The 15,308-nt window shown below is 38.3% G+C and overlaps 1 non-coding gene across 1 annotated transcript; it reads left to right on the plus strand.

Annotated features, from left to right (window-relative positions):
- Window positions 1-4,357: 4,357 nt before the first annotated feature.
- LOC128108128 (U6 spliceosomal RNA) lies at window positions 4,358-4,464 on the plus strand. The gene has a single exon (XR_008217336.1). It is a non-coding gene; the product is annotated as a U6 spliceosomal RNA (small nuclear RNA).
- The last annotated feature ends 10,844 nt before the right edge of the window (window positions 4,465-15,308 follow it).

Below are 15,308 nucleotides of genomic sequence, written 5' to 3' on the forward strand. Positions count from 1 at the left end.
GAGCCAGGATTGCCCTTCACCTTCCAACCGCCATCCTTATTCCAGGCCCCACCTCTCTTTCCCAAGAGCAAATGTCACCAACTTTGCAGTGACTTTGCCAGTGTTTGCTCCAGTGGGGCTGGTCACTCTGTGTTTGGCCTCTGTTGTATCCCTCATACTGTTCAGGTGTGGCTAGGGGAACTGAGAGTTCCCAGTCAAGAGATGCCTGAGAGCCATCCACAGGGGACATGAGCTTGGGAATAGTGGAAGTCCTGAGGCTGGATGTTGCTAGTGGTGGTCACAAGCCCATGTTTACCAACCAGGCCTTCATTTGGTCTTTATATCCATGTGCTTGGTTTACAGATCTGCTGGATTCTCAGTCTGGGAACTGAGAAGGAGCTGGGCCAAAGGGCAGGAACTATTGGAGTTTGAAGGTTCCTCAGAGCTTGGCTTATTTACTCTTGGCCTGTCTTTTCAATCTCAGAATACAGAGGTTGGTACCTTTGGTCCCTATTTCACAGGGGTTAGGGTAGATTAAGAGATAATCAAGAAAGGACAAGTGACAGCTAGAGATTGAAAGGGCCAGGAAAACAAATAGACAAAGGTCTGTCATGATTTTGTAATTGATGGTTCCTATCACAAGCCTGGGTCACAAAGAGATTCATTTGGTTTCTAATGTTTATATAATGTTAAGAATGTCAACAAAGGATGGTAGATTAAATAAAATTTCTAGTGCCTAAAGAAAAAAAATACCAAGACCTTCAAGATTCATTTCAAAGCAGTTTTATCTGTATAACAAATGTAAGAAACATCTGAAATTTCTAGAGAGTGCCTCTAATTATGAGTAATTGCTTTCCATGTGCTACCATTTTATCCACATTTTAATTTCCCCCATTCTCTAACAAATAATGTTACTTCTTATGTAGGTATAAACAAATATTACAGAAATAGAATGTGTAGGCTTATCACAGGACAGTATAACATTTCTGCATTTTAATTTATAAGTGATTAAAAATCTATTAATAGTGACCTAGTTCTGTTGGAAAAGAAGCTTTATAAATTAGTTGCTATTCAAACCAATCAAGACAGGCAATGATTTGATATCCTTTAAACACATTCATGAAATCCATTTGAATTTTATCACTAAGAGTGTGTTCATGAGCATTATATTCTTACTTTTAGTCACTTAGACTTGTCTAAACATCTTAAACTAGTATTTATCAGTATGTCACAATTAGCCAGGTCACAGGCAAGCCTCATGCATTATTCTTTATGATAGATGCCAGCTCAGAGGAAGAACTCATCTATAGACTTTCTGCTCTGCTTGCTTATTAATAAGGCTTTGAAAATTATAACCATCACATACCCCAGGAAATAATTTAGATACATAGACTTATCCAACTGTTTTCCTGAAATAGTTGTTTACATCTGGACTATTTTCTGAAGGTATCAAAAGAATGAGATTATCCTTTCACTTAATTTATTCTAAACTGAGAGATAACTTAGAAATTAAAGCAGGAAAAGTATCCTTTCCTCTCAACAAACAAAACAGACCATGGAAGGCATTTACTGTTTCGCTATTTCATACTGCTGTGTTGATCTGAATAAACGCCCTACATTTTTGTTTTAAAATATGATTTTCTTTTCTTTTTTTCTTTTTTCTTTTTTTTTTTTTTTTGGTTTTTCGAGACAGGGTTTCTCTGTGCAGCTTTGCGCCTTTTTCCTGGAACTCACTTGGTAGCCCAGGCTGGCCTCGAACTCACAGAGATCCGCCTGGCTCTGCCTCCCGAGTGCTGGGATTAAAGGCGTGCGCCACCACTGCCCGGCAATTGTCTGCTCTTCCAGAGGTCCTGAGTTCAATTCCCAGCAACCACATGGTGGCTCACAACCATCAATAATGAGATCTGGTGCCCTCTTCTGGCATACAGGCATACTGTATACATAATAAGTAAATAAATCTTAAAAAAAAAAATAGTAAAATATGATTTTTTTAATGGTAAGCATCCTCAAAACTGTTGGTTTGTATGACATTGGGCTCCTTGCTGGAGATTTGGAGGAAAAGAAAATGATCTGTATTCTCTCTTTCCTATTTTTAAAGTCAGGTTTACAATGGATATAAACTTTTTAATGATCTTGCAAAGAATTAACATCAATGCATGTTGGTAATTATGTTAAAACCTTTTAGCTTTCTGATACAATTGCAATAATTATCTGAGAAAATCAAAAGAGTAAGCTTGTATATCGTAGAATTGTGAAGGGTTTTTAAATAATCCTGAAGGAGAATAAGTAGCATTGTGGAAGGGAGCTAACTTATTTAGCTTTGGCACCTGAGCCTGAGTCCCCCAACTTCTAGGAGTCAGCTGAACGGCTCTGCAAGAGCCATCCAAATTCTTCCAACTCGGTCACCTCACTTATCAAAGTAAAAGGCTGAAACAGGGAGATAATGAACCGTGTCTTTCTGGTCTCGTTTCCATCCATTGCTCTGATTTTACAGAGATCCTTGTAATCTAGAGGAGACATGAGAGATGACTCAGTTCTGTCCCCCGCCCCCACCCCGCTTGTGAAAACATGAGCAAGTACACTAGCTCACTGAGGACTAGTCACTCTCCCAGCCCTGTATTTCTAGGGGAGACCTGGCATGGAACGGCCTACTCCCTATCCTTCACAGCCTCATCACACGCCTAACAGGCAAAGTGACTTCATCCCAGCCCACAGGTTTGTAATCTCTTACCTCAGAATTTAAAAGGTGCCCAGGAAAACGAATGAATTCTTCCTGTTCTTCAGAAAATTCTCACGGGGCTGAAAATAAATGGTACAAATCCCCAGTCGATCACAAAACATTGATCTGACATGAACTTCAAACATGAGTACTTACTTATAACAAATACAAATATTTTTTATTATTGTTACATGTTAAATTTCATTTTCTAATGCCTCCCGTGTGGTTGCTGATTTAAATTTGGGATGCCCTGCGATGGGAAATTGAACAGAAGAGCTGTATGAGTGTATAACAAGGAAAACACATAGATGAGTGGGGATGGAAAAGAGAAGAGAAAGTAAGGGCAGGGGAGAAACCCGAGGAAACTCACTGTGCCCATTCAGTCCATAGGAAACACCCTGTTCAAGTTCAGCCCAGCAGCATGTATGTAGGGGCGGTGTGTATCACACCTCACATTTGTCCCTACCAAAGATGAGGAACCTGAAATTCAGAACTGTATCTCCTGAGCATCACAGAGCTGAAGAAATAATACTTAATGAGGTTTTTTTTTTTTTTTTTTTTTTTTTTTTTTTTTTTTTTTTTTAAGAAAAAACAGAGTGTAGACCTCTTAACCTGTATTACAGATAAGCTTTTGTATTAGCAGGAAACAGATGGCATACCCCACTGTGTAATTTGAGGAGAGTTGAATAAAAGGGCCATTTTCTAAGGTGCAGGCGGAGAGTGAAGGTTCCCAAGCAATCAATGTAGTATGGAGGTAGGATGTGCCCTGTCCCTAGGTTTGAAGGAGAGGGGGAAATGCTGTGACAGGAGTCCTTTCTCAGTAGGTGGGAAAGGATGTCCGTGGCATGAACACTCCATCTCTGCCTCCACCATCCCCCTGTGTCTGCCAGTCCTGCTGTCAGGCAGAGAGAGCACAGGAGCAATGGGGGAGGAGGGGGTCCTAGCTCTGATTCCTATTGGAGACTCGGCAGACACGGCAGGGTCAGGAAAAGGACAGGGGGACAGAGGGGCAAATGGAAGTTTTGCACAGGGTGAATGAGGAATTGTGAAATGATTTTAAAGCAAGTGAAATTGCCTTAGACCACGCTGAAGGCATTTCCATCATTTTCCCCTTCAGGAAGATAACACAGAAACCGTTCTATAGTATCTTTAGCAGTGAAAATGGATCCACCAGGCCCGAGTTGCTTTTGTGGAGACACACTGCCACACTTACTAAGAGAAAGCAAGTCCTTAGGAGCTCTTTCCTGTCACCCAGAAACAAGGCTGCACCCCAGTGTCTCAGATCTAGCTTTGGCTCTGTTGCATGTGGATTTCTCAGTGTTTGAGCTCTGTGGCCCTTTTATCATTATACAGATTTCTTCCTACTGGTTATATAGATTAATGACCAGAAAAACATATTTTTTCTTTTTCTTCAAACTTAGCTTCAATTTATCTAATTATATAACACATACTTGTTATAAATAATGTCATCAATACCAAATTAAAAAAAAAGATAGTGAAATTATATTTAGTCTATAACACAGACACAAAAATTGCCACACTGTTTTATGTCCAGCTTGTTGTTTTCCAGTTCACACACATGAATGCTCGTGGACTTATTTGTAAAAATGAAATAATTCATAAGATAATTTATATTCCCTTAAAAATTTACTGACATTCGTGCTCGCTTCAGCAGCACATAGACTAAAATTGGAACGATACAGAGAAGATTAGCATGGCCCCTGTGCAAGGATGACATGCAAGTTCGTGAAGCGTTCCACATTTAAAAAAAAAAATAAATTTATTGACATTCTTTGAGATTTGGTTAGTATATCTAGATAACATGATTATCATTATGAATTTCTCTCTCTGTGTGAGTGCTTTTATTTGGATAGTATATCTAGATAACATGAATATCACTGTGAGTGAATCTCTCTCTTGCTCTGTATGCTTGTATGCACAAATATATTAATGTGTGTGGAAGCCAGGTTTACCTTTTGATGTTATATCTTAGAAGCTGCCCATCTATGCTTTGGGTAAGAGTTTCTCACAGAGCTTAGCAATTGTGTAGTGATTTTCTCTATAAATCTCTGTCTTGGAAGGAAGCTCTTTACGATGTTGGATGCAAGGGGAAATATTCCACCCTGCAGGGAAACCCATTAAGCAAACCCAGGAAGCAAACAATCCAAAAGCTTTACCAAGTCCCTGAAACCGATCAGATACCCTAGGCCATTTCTTTTTCAAGCATGTATATAGGACAGCTGAGAGATATTCTCAGGCCAAAAAACCCACGACAAAGAGAGAGAGACCAGCTGAGCTGTCCCGAACACTTTCAGACCGACTGAGCTACTAGGAAATGACAGTGTCTCACCTGTTTAGCTACTTGCAGGTTGTCTGCTTTGCCCCAGATTCCTAGTTTCCATGAGTGCCACACATGCTGGGGTGGGCTTTAGTCAGACAGCTGTCTTTGAGTCACTTTGCTCATGTGGGTAACCGCTCACCCACATTGCTCGAAGTAACCCAAAATAAACTCATTAGTTCATCAATTGGACTTCAGTACTATCTGTACTTTGGTTTGTCATTATCCCCTATCTGTGGTGAATAGATACTTGTTCCTGTCTCCTGAGGAAAACTGTCAAACAACAGCAATTAGTCTGGGCTGACAGGCACAGTGAACCCTGGAGCTCCATGTCTCCTTCTATGCAGTGCTGGGATTGCAAGTGTTCACCACTATGGCTGGATTCCTATGTGGGTTCTGGGGAATCAAACTCTGGTCTCTGTGCTTGAAGAATAAGCACGTTACAGACTGAGGAACCTCCCAGCCCATCACTGTAAGCTTTACAGCATAAGAATGATAACTAGTTCATAAGGTTTGATGAATTCTACAGTACTGAACATGTAGATGATGTGTAGCTTTTTGGAAGTCTTTGCTATTGTGAATAATGTGACCATGATCTACATGTACATGTTTTTAAATTTTATTCTTGATTTTCTTAGTCTAATTCTTCAATACCTATGGAAAGTTCTCATTCATGGAATTTTGTCTATTTCTTACAACTTCAAATGTGTTTGCTGAATGTGATTTCTAAATATTCATTTTAATAGACTGAAACTTATTTTATGTGCTAGAATGTTAAATACTCTAATGGTAACATTCCCACTGATATTTATTGATTTCTTCTGGATGAAATAAGTAGAAAGTGACTAAGGCTATTATAAATGAGAATGGAGTAGGCTCTATGATACTTTGATTTTTTTTTTTAACCCAAGGTCAGGTTGACAATGCAGTCCTGAGAACCGCCTGACCAGGAGCAGAGCAGGCAAACGGTAACCAGGAAAACCCTTTGTGTTCTTGCTGTTTTCTCCGTTCCTTACCAGTCCTACTGAAGCCACTCCTTTTCACTATTTGGTCCATAGAATAATACTGAGAGGTCCCTGTTCCAATTCCTATGTTTCTCAGGAAATACCTGATAGCATGACTGAGGATTCATAGACTCACTTGTGCTATCGCCTCATCCTTCAACATGGATTCTAACTCAATAATATGTTATAAACATGGTCACAAGACCCTGGGGATATCAGTCACACTCCACTGCGGGCCTCAGGCTCAGAAGTTATTGGCTAACATAAAACTGTTTTCTTTTAAGAGAGAAAAAGAACATAGAGTTGGGTGAGTAGGGAGGGGGCAGGATCTGAGAGGAATTGGGGGAGGGGAAGGAACATGATCAAAATATATTTTATGAAAAACTTGAAAAATGAAATTATAAATCCATGTTCACAAAGAACTTCATTGTCATAACCATGTGGCTCCTGATAGTTCTATACAAATAGGTGGTTGGTAAGTCAGACCCAAAGTCAACAATGGGGCTGCAGACTTTAATAACCAGCTTTCAATAACAGAATGACTAAGCTAAGCACCAACAGAGAAGAGAAGATTGATTGGCTCGAAATCCAAATGCCTTACTGAAAGGTACTAAGCGTGTTTTATAAATAACATGAAAATAAAATTCCAGCTGTTTTTTTTTTTTCTGACTGTAATCCTAGGAACTGACATTCTCCTGATACCTTCTTGATTGTCTTGTCCATTCACCAAGAAGTTAGTCCTTCACAAGTATGTGTCATATACAGTTCTGAGACTCATATTTTTTTTTTTTTTTTGGTTTTTCGAGACAGGGTTTCTCTGTGTAGCTTTGCGCCTTTCCTGGAACTCACTCGGTAGCCCAGGCTGGCCTCGAACTCACAGAGATCCGCCTGGCTCTGCCTCCCGAGTGCTGGGATTAAAGGCGTGTGCCACCACCGCCCGGCGAGACTCATATTTTAAGTTAACTTAAAAGGTGGGAGGAAAACTGGGTAGTTGAAGAAGTATTACATATGAATGAGACATTTGTTGGGTAAGGGGAAGCTGACAGGGGCTCAACTCCAGTTGGTTTTAGTATCAGAAGGAAGAGAGGGATACCAACTGCAACATATGTCTGTCAAAACAGGGATGGGTTAACTTCTACAGTTCTTCAAAAATGTTGTCAGGAATCTCCACATGTTAATAAAACTCTATTTTGGAGCCATTTTGAAGCAGAGTCTCTGGTTGGTAGCAAGGAAGTACATACCTTCTTAAGGGTTATCGCTTGTTGGCTTAGCAATGAATTTACAAAGATGCTTTTCTCCATCAGGCAGAATCCTGTGCTCTTCATTGTCTGGTTCTGGGTCAAATCCTCTCCCTGTAGCATGTTTGACAGCTTGACTGGTTCCCTTTTAGTCAGAGTCTCTCTGTAGTATCACAGAGTTAGAGAGAGTTTTATTGCAAGAAGAATAGAAAGAAAAACAAGAAGAAGAAAGAAGAGAGAAAACAGACAGAACAGGTCAGAACACGAATGTGCACGAAGCTGGACATGGAGGCAAGAATAATGGGGAGTTTAAGGACAGCTTGGGCTCCATAGTGTGACCATGTCTCAAAAACGCAGAAGCAAATGAAACCCACCATTGAAATAAACACAATAGCAAAACAACAGTCAGAGAACAGGACACCCAACCCCAACCAATAAAAGCGTATAAATAAAAATATGTTATAAAACAAAGAATAAAATTCATAATGAATCTAACAGGAATGTTCCAAATAGTAGCACTCTTCAAGTATTACAGTACTACCTGTGTATGCAAGTACATCTTTGTAATGCCAGTACATAGAGGATGAGACTGGAGGATGGCTCAGTTGGTAACAATGCTTGCTGCCAAGCTAGCTGGAGACCTGAGTTCGATTCCCAGGACCCATGTTGTAGAAGGAAAGAACTGATTCTCTCAGGTTGTCCTCTGATCTACACATACACACACACCAGCATGTATGTGACCCCACAACTACACACACAAAAATACTAAATACATGTAATGAAAGTCTTTCGAGTTTTGACACGTGCTGGAGCATCTCCCTTTCCATTACTGCAGGCTGACAGCCATCTGCCATCTCCACTTTGCATTTTCTTGGGAAAATACCTACAGTACTTTTAGCTTCTACTTTTCCTCCACAGTATGTAAGAAACTCTTCAAGTTATTATTTCTTATTCATTGACTAGTTATGGAAAGTTTGTGTCTAACTTCTCATCTTACCAGGAGGATCTCAAGATCTGTCTGATTGAATTTGAGAAATAAAAATCATCATTACTTTTTTATATGTGTACTCTTGAAGCTAAATAAGATCTAAGACATTTAATTCATGTTTGCCAAGGCATCAAGTACATCAAGTAATTTTACATGCATTGTCCTTTTCTGAATTTGATTTGACTTGGTTCATGAGTATATATTTGGATTTATACTAGTGTTTCTATCTGAAGCTATAAGAAACTTTGCTTTTTTTTCTTGTGTTTTATTTTTTACTTTTAGAGCATATAAATTCCCTATTGTTGCTACACATGTTGAAGTTTATCTCTGCAATTTGAATTATAACTATGTGCATATAAAACAAATGTTTTTAAACAGTTGACATTCTTCAGCAATGTTCTGACTGTGATTATATGGTATTACTTGATTACTTGACTGATGGAAAAAAATCAAAGCCTCCTTTCAATGCATTTTATGTACTGGGTTAAAAGCAGATTTATATTTAGGTTTTCATGTAGAATTTATATGCAATTCAGAACCTTTATTGGCACATGATCATTAGTTCTTATTGAACATACTGTAAAATTACCTTACTAATATAAACTAGCATAAAAATAGTTTTAAAGGAGATTCAATTAAATTAAGATGATTTTAACCATTTTAGAACAGATCTATTCCTTTTCAGTCTTTACTTTCCAATAGCAAGGAACATAACTGTTAGGCCTCCTAGCCTTTCTTGTCTTTATTTTCTGTCTCTTTTTGTCTGAGATAAATTTCAATTACATAAGCTCTATTTCCTGTTGCTAATAACCTTCTAAAGCCAGAATTCTTTAGCTAGTCATTAAGGCAAGGATGAGATCTCTGTCATTTGGAGAAGCCAATTAACAGACCAGGAAATCCTGTAATGTTATCAGGATATGTACAGAAACCCATCACAATTAAGCACAAGGGGAATTAACATCTCCAGGGGATATTTATGAAATAAACTGTCCTAAATACATCTGACAAATACTTATCTTCCCCAAAACTGTCTAATTATCAAGGTTCATTTATCTAATTAAGTGACCCTCACTTGTCCTTTTTTTTTTCTTTTGAAAGTTCTCTATGTTGTAATGAACCAATAATAATGGAGCCAGCTTGTTAAACAGTTATCAGGAATATCAACTCATTTGTGCATCCTTGGGGTTGCCAGGTTTAAGGAAACATATTCAAAGAACAAACAAACAAACAAATGAACAAAACCCAGACAACAAACAAATGAACAAACCCGCCTCCAAATAAAGAAAAACAAACAAACCAAAAAAACATCAAAACAAAACAAAACAACAATGCCTAGTTCTACCTTTTAAGACTGAATATAGTATGTTTTCCCAAACAAGTTTCCTAGGGGAATAAAGAAACATGCTTCATCATTATCTGTAGTAGAAGCAAAAATTAATGAAAAAAAGAAATGTTGAACACTACAACTTATGTTTGTAAAGAAAGGAAATATTAACTTCACTCTCTAATGTTGTAAGAAAAAACAATATATCATTATGTTTGATGATAAAACAATGATATCTCATAAAATAGAAAAGGGATACAGTAAAGTGTTCATAAAACAAAGGCTTTCTAACCACAGTTTGTTCTGTATTGAATTTTGGAGAAATGGAAGCCTAGTCAAGAAGCATTGATCATGAGCTGTTCAAATGCCTTTCACTGTCGACTCGTCTTTATAAGGTCTGCATCTAAGTTCCCATTCTCCCACGAAGCCACTCTCAGTACGTAATTCCTTTTACACTACTCCTTCTCTCTTAGCGGCGTTTGCTCCTGGGTTTCCATGCTTAGCATATTTTCCTCCATTCCTCCTCATTTATTCTAAGTTACATGTGATACCTAGGGAAGAGCAAAGACACAGACATTTGGAAGATGCCAACTTCATCTAAGTCCCACCTCTTTCTAGCTGTGCTGAATCAGAAAGAAAGCCTCCAAGTTTGATTTTATCATTTGTAAATTGATGATCTATCACTTACCTCATGAGATTGATCTGAAGGTTAAATAATATAACCAGAATGTATGTATGTATGTATGTATGTTTCTTTCTTTCTTTCTTTCTTTCTTTCTTTCTTTCTTTCTTTCTTTCTTTCTTTCTTTCTTTCTCTCTCTCTCTCTCTCTCTCTCTCTCTCTCTCTCTCTTTTCTTTCTTTCTTTCTTTCTTTTTCTTTCTTTCTTAAGTTCTAAGATATGGAAAGTTCTCTATAAATCTTACCTTGTCTATAAATGTTTTTCTAGCAATTACATCTACAGCTTGCTCTTCTTTGAACAGTGTACAGCAAACTTTGTCCCATTTGGATCCTTATATATGCCTTGTGTAATTAATTTTAACATTGAAAACCAACCACTGAATGCTTGACAAGAGACATTGTAGTTGGAAGATTTCCTGTTTCCCACCTGGCCCGTAGTTGGGACAAATTTCTCCCATTTGAGTCCTCCAAGTAAACATACAGAGGCTTATATTAATTATAACTGCTTGGCCATTAGCTCAGGTGTGTTATTGACTAGCTCTTACATTTAAATTAACCCATAATTCTTATCTATATTTAGCCAAGTGGTTTGGTATTTTTTTTTCAGTTCTGCCTTCACATCTTGCTTCCTCTGTGTCTGGCTGGTGACTCCTGACTCAGCTCTTCCTCTTCCCAGCATTCCTTTAGTCTGCTTGCCCTGCCTATACTTCCTGTCTGGCTCCTGGCCAATCAGCATTTTATTAAACCAGTGTACAAAAGCATTATCCCACAGCAAGGCATCCTCTGTGTTAGGTGCTGGTTGCCATGGTTTGGATATGATGTGAGTTTATCTCCTAGAAGTTACTGTGTTGAGAGGTGTTCTTAGCATAGAGATTTAGGAGATGATGGACCTTTAAAGCAGAGAGCCTACTGTTGTTAATTGGCTGCTCCGTGATCTCTTGCTCCTGATCATTCATCTTGTTTCTTCCCCTTGCATGTACTCTCCTACTAGATAATATCTTTCAGTAAATTCTCACCAGAGACAAGCTTGAATCTTGAGAACCAGAAGTCAATAAGCTATTTTCTTCACATATTTCTGAACTTCAGGGACCTCCCTGAGTCCATGAGAGCTTTGCATATTTGAAGAACAAAACTGTTAGTAGCTATCTCTACCTCCAATGGAAGCAGTTATAAAGGGTAACTTTGAGGAGGTATCCTTAGATAGAGTAAAGAGCAGAATGGAGTGGTTCCCTTTCTCTTGAATCTACTCGGTCAGATTCGAAGGGAAGTAATAATTAAATACAGAGAAAAGGGAGATTGTGCCTGCAAAACAGTCCATAATTAAGAAAAGAAAATCATGTTTAGCATTTAAAAAAATCATGCTAATATGTTGGCCAACCCAAGACATTTATCATCCATGAAGAAGCCACTCCCCTGATTTATACAGTCATGTCTTCGGCTCAGAGACTCAAACTTCTGCACTAGAAAAGAGGCTGTAAATATGTGGCCTGTAAGAGGAACAAACTTTCCTTTTCTTTCCACTTTTTATGTGGACAGAGACTAAGAACCAAAAAGAGCTCCTGTCCTGGTAGTAAAATTAGGCCTGTGGAGCTGATAGAGTTACAAGGTCAGGACCTTTGCCAGGGTCACAGCAGGCACCTCCCCATCTTCTGCATGGCAAGATTTGAACATTTCTCCAGACTGGAGACCAGAGACTGGCCTCTTCCTGCATCATTGTCTGGGTTGAGTTTGTGATCACCTGCAGGAATTATGAGAGAGGCATGTGATCCTCTCTTGCTTGAGCATTTATTTCCTCATCAGGAGAATGATCTTAAAAACACTGGAAGAAATCCTGACTTTGATTATAGTTGAGTAACTTGCAGAGAATTAGATTTTGTTTTTCTTGAGAGGAATATATTTTTTCTTATTAAAAAAAGGTGGACAACAAGTAGTTTGGTGGTCAGAGGGGTAGGTTATGGCAATAGCTAGTAATAATTCTGTGATATACAATATCTTAAGGTGATTGTTTGTTTATTCATTTAATTAAAATATAAAATGATATGGCTTTTAATGAAATTAGTTTTCTCATTTCTCGGCATCCTTTGTACCTGATGTGGGCCTTTAGGGCCATTCTTTTAATAGAAAGGGACAGAGTCATTTTTTCTTTATTCTAGATTTTTTTCTTTCTTGTTTATGAAGTATCCATAGCTATTAATTTTCTTAGAGTGTGTGGATGGGACAAAAATTGTTAGTGTAATGAAGCCAACCTAGTTTTTTGTCAATCTTGGAGCTGATGTACTATACAAATATTAGAGAGAGAGAAGGGTGAATCTAACATTTTTCATGTCTCGTGCATGTAATCAAGGGTGGATTGGGTTAGTTGTTTTTGTAGATTCATTCTATTTTTAATTATGTGTACATGAATGTGGGAATAGGTACATGTGAGTGCAGGTGTGTCGAGAGTGTCAGATCCTCTTGAACCAGAGTTATAGGTAATTGTGAGCTGTCCAGCATGGATGCTGGACACTAAACTTGGATTCTCTGTGAGAGCAATGCATTCTCTTCATGGCTGAGCCATCTCTCCATCCCTGGAATGTTTACTTATATTAGTGATTCCCAAGAGATGACGAAGTAACTCTTCTCTTTTCACCCAGGAGCATTGAGCAAGGTCTGGAGTACTTTTTGTTTCTCACAGTTGACGGTGAGTTACAGCTGTCTTCAAGTACATACACAATCTGTGAAACATCCTATCAAGTTCTGGACAGCTGCACAAGACAAAGAAATCTACCCCCAAATTAGTAATGCTGGGACAGAAACACAGACTTGGGTTGTGGTAAAATGAAGAAGAGTTGGTAAAAAAAAACTAAATAATTAATGACTCATTTGCCAGGAACAAACAGTGATGACACACATTTAAAACTGTGAAATGTAATGTGTGATTTGAGAGTTAATATTAGTAATTAAGGCTGAGTGAAAGAAACTGTGATTGCCAACTGCTACCTACATTGAGAGCAAGGAGGAGTGCTTGGAGAATTACAGACACTAAAAGTGATGGAGATTGCGGATTTATTTTATTTGATGAATTCTGACAACTGTAGATATCCACATGTGTGTTCATCTATGTTCCTGACATAGTTCACTAAAGAATAGTGAAGCAGAAAAGCAGGAAGCAGTTCTGAGAATATAGCTCAGTGGGGAAGAGTGCATTGTACTCATGCATGAGGACTTCTGCTCGGACTCCAGCACCCACGTCAAAAGGCAGGTGTAGGGGGAAAAATGTGGTGTGGTGCCCTGTGCCCATAATCCCAGCTCTGTGGAGAACAAAGGCAGCAGGGTTTTCGGGGACTGCTAGTCCTAGCCTGGCTTCACTGGAAGAGCCCTTTTCAAGGGAATATGACAGAGAGCTGTAAGTCATATACCTGCTCTCATGTTCTGGCCTCCAAATATGCACAGTAGCCCAAACTTGTGTATACGTGTACACACACACACACACACACACACACACTGCATTTATATATACCACAGTGAAATACACATATACACAACAAACACACTCACATACACTCATGGAGAGAGAGAGAGAGAGAGAGAGAGAGAGAGAGAGAGAGAGAGAGAGAGAGAGATTCAGGAGACAATGGGAGGTGGAAATAAAGTACTCTATAGTTTTGATATATTAGTGAAGGAAGCCTGAGGCTCAGGGCTTACAGCATTGCTGGCTTGGAGTGGAGGCAGTGAGACAACACTTTGAAAGCAGGACTGTTTGCTTTACACCAACACCCCCACATATATTTCATACTTCTATCATAATATACATTATAATATTTTAAAACGTGTCCATCATATTCCCTGCCTTCTGTCATGTTAAAGGACGGACTTAGAACATTTAACTAGCTCTGTGTCCTTTCTTTTCCATCTGACTCTGTAGTCAACGAGCAATAAGTACAGCAGGGTCCTGGGCTGCTTGTGTCTTTGAGTTGCTATGGTTAAATATATCTTAGCAACAGTAAGCAATTTTCTTAAAGCCTCCAAGTGCCTTCGAATGAACACCAGAATCTAAGTTATGCTTCAGAGCCATACTCAAAATTGGTGTTATCATACTGAGAGCGGGAGGAGGAGCACATCAATTTATTATCCAGTACCAAATGGGCAGCCCTATAAACATACACGCAGGTAAGAGTATACAGACCAAGGAGGGTATATTTAGGAATACATGTGTGTGTGCATATATATATATATATATATGTATATATATATTTATGCATGTAACAACAATTAATGAAAAATGTCACAACTTTGAAAGAGAGCAAGAAGTATACAGGATGGTTTAAATGGGGGAAAGAGAAGGAAGGAATGATATGATTGTATTATAATCTCAAAAACAAAAGAAATGCTTAAAATACTATTATGAAACAATGTGCTTTTATATAAATGCAGTCAAGTACTGCCTACCATTTCCATCAGAGACTGACAGCCTATGTACAGGTGGATTACTAGGGGATGCCCTGACCTTGTTAGTCTATGTGAGTATACTCTGTAGTGTTCACAGAATAACTAACCACTCAGGGATGCATTTCACAGAACAAATATGTGCCATTTTGTAAACTGTAAGTGTCTGTGCAGCAAACAGTCTCTAGTTTCAGGCTATACATTAAGAATTTCTCAATGCTAAGTGCTTTAAGCACACCTAAACATAGCTTTCCTGTAAAAATGGAAGGCAATGCAAAAAACCTATCATCACTTTTCAGCCTACTAGAATGTCTCAGAATCAATTATTATTAATTCTTAAGACAACTAATTATTCTTAAGACTGAGGATTAAAAACATCTTTATTTAATTAATTTCAAATTATAAAGTTGTTTAAAAATTATTAAAATAATTTAAGACTGAATGTGAGAGAAATAAATGCTGAGAATTATGATCTGGAAAGTCTAACTAATTAAATCATTAGGTTCTGGTTTGATTTTAACGTTACACAATTACCTCTCAAATACAATCTGTCTTAATGGTATTGCAATTTTTCCCACTGCTTCATTGGAATACTGGCTTCCTAAGTTACCATT

This window comes from Peromyscus californicus, unplaced genomic scaffold (genome assembly GCF_007827085.1).
Source record: "Peromyscus californicus insignis strain IS unplaced genomic scaffold, ASM782708v3 Scaffold_12__1_contigs__length_115047231, whole genome shotgun sequence".
NCBI lineage: Eukaryota > Metazoa > Chordata > Mammalia > Rodentia > Cricetidae > Peromyscus > Peromyscus californicus.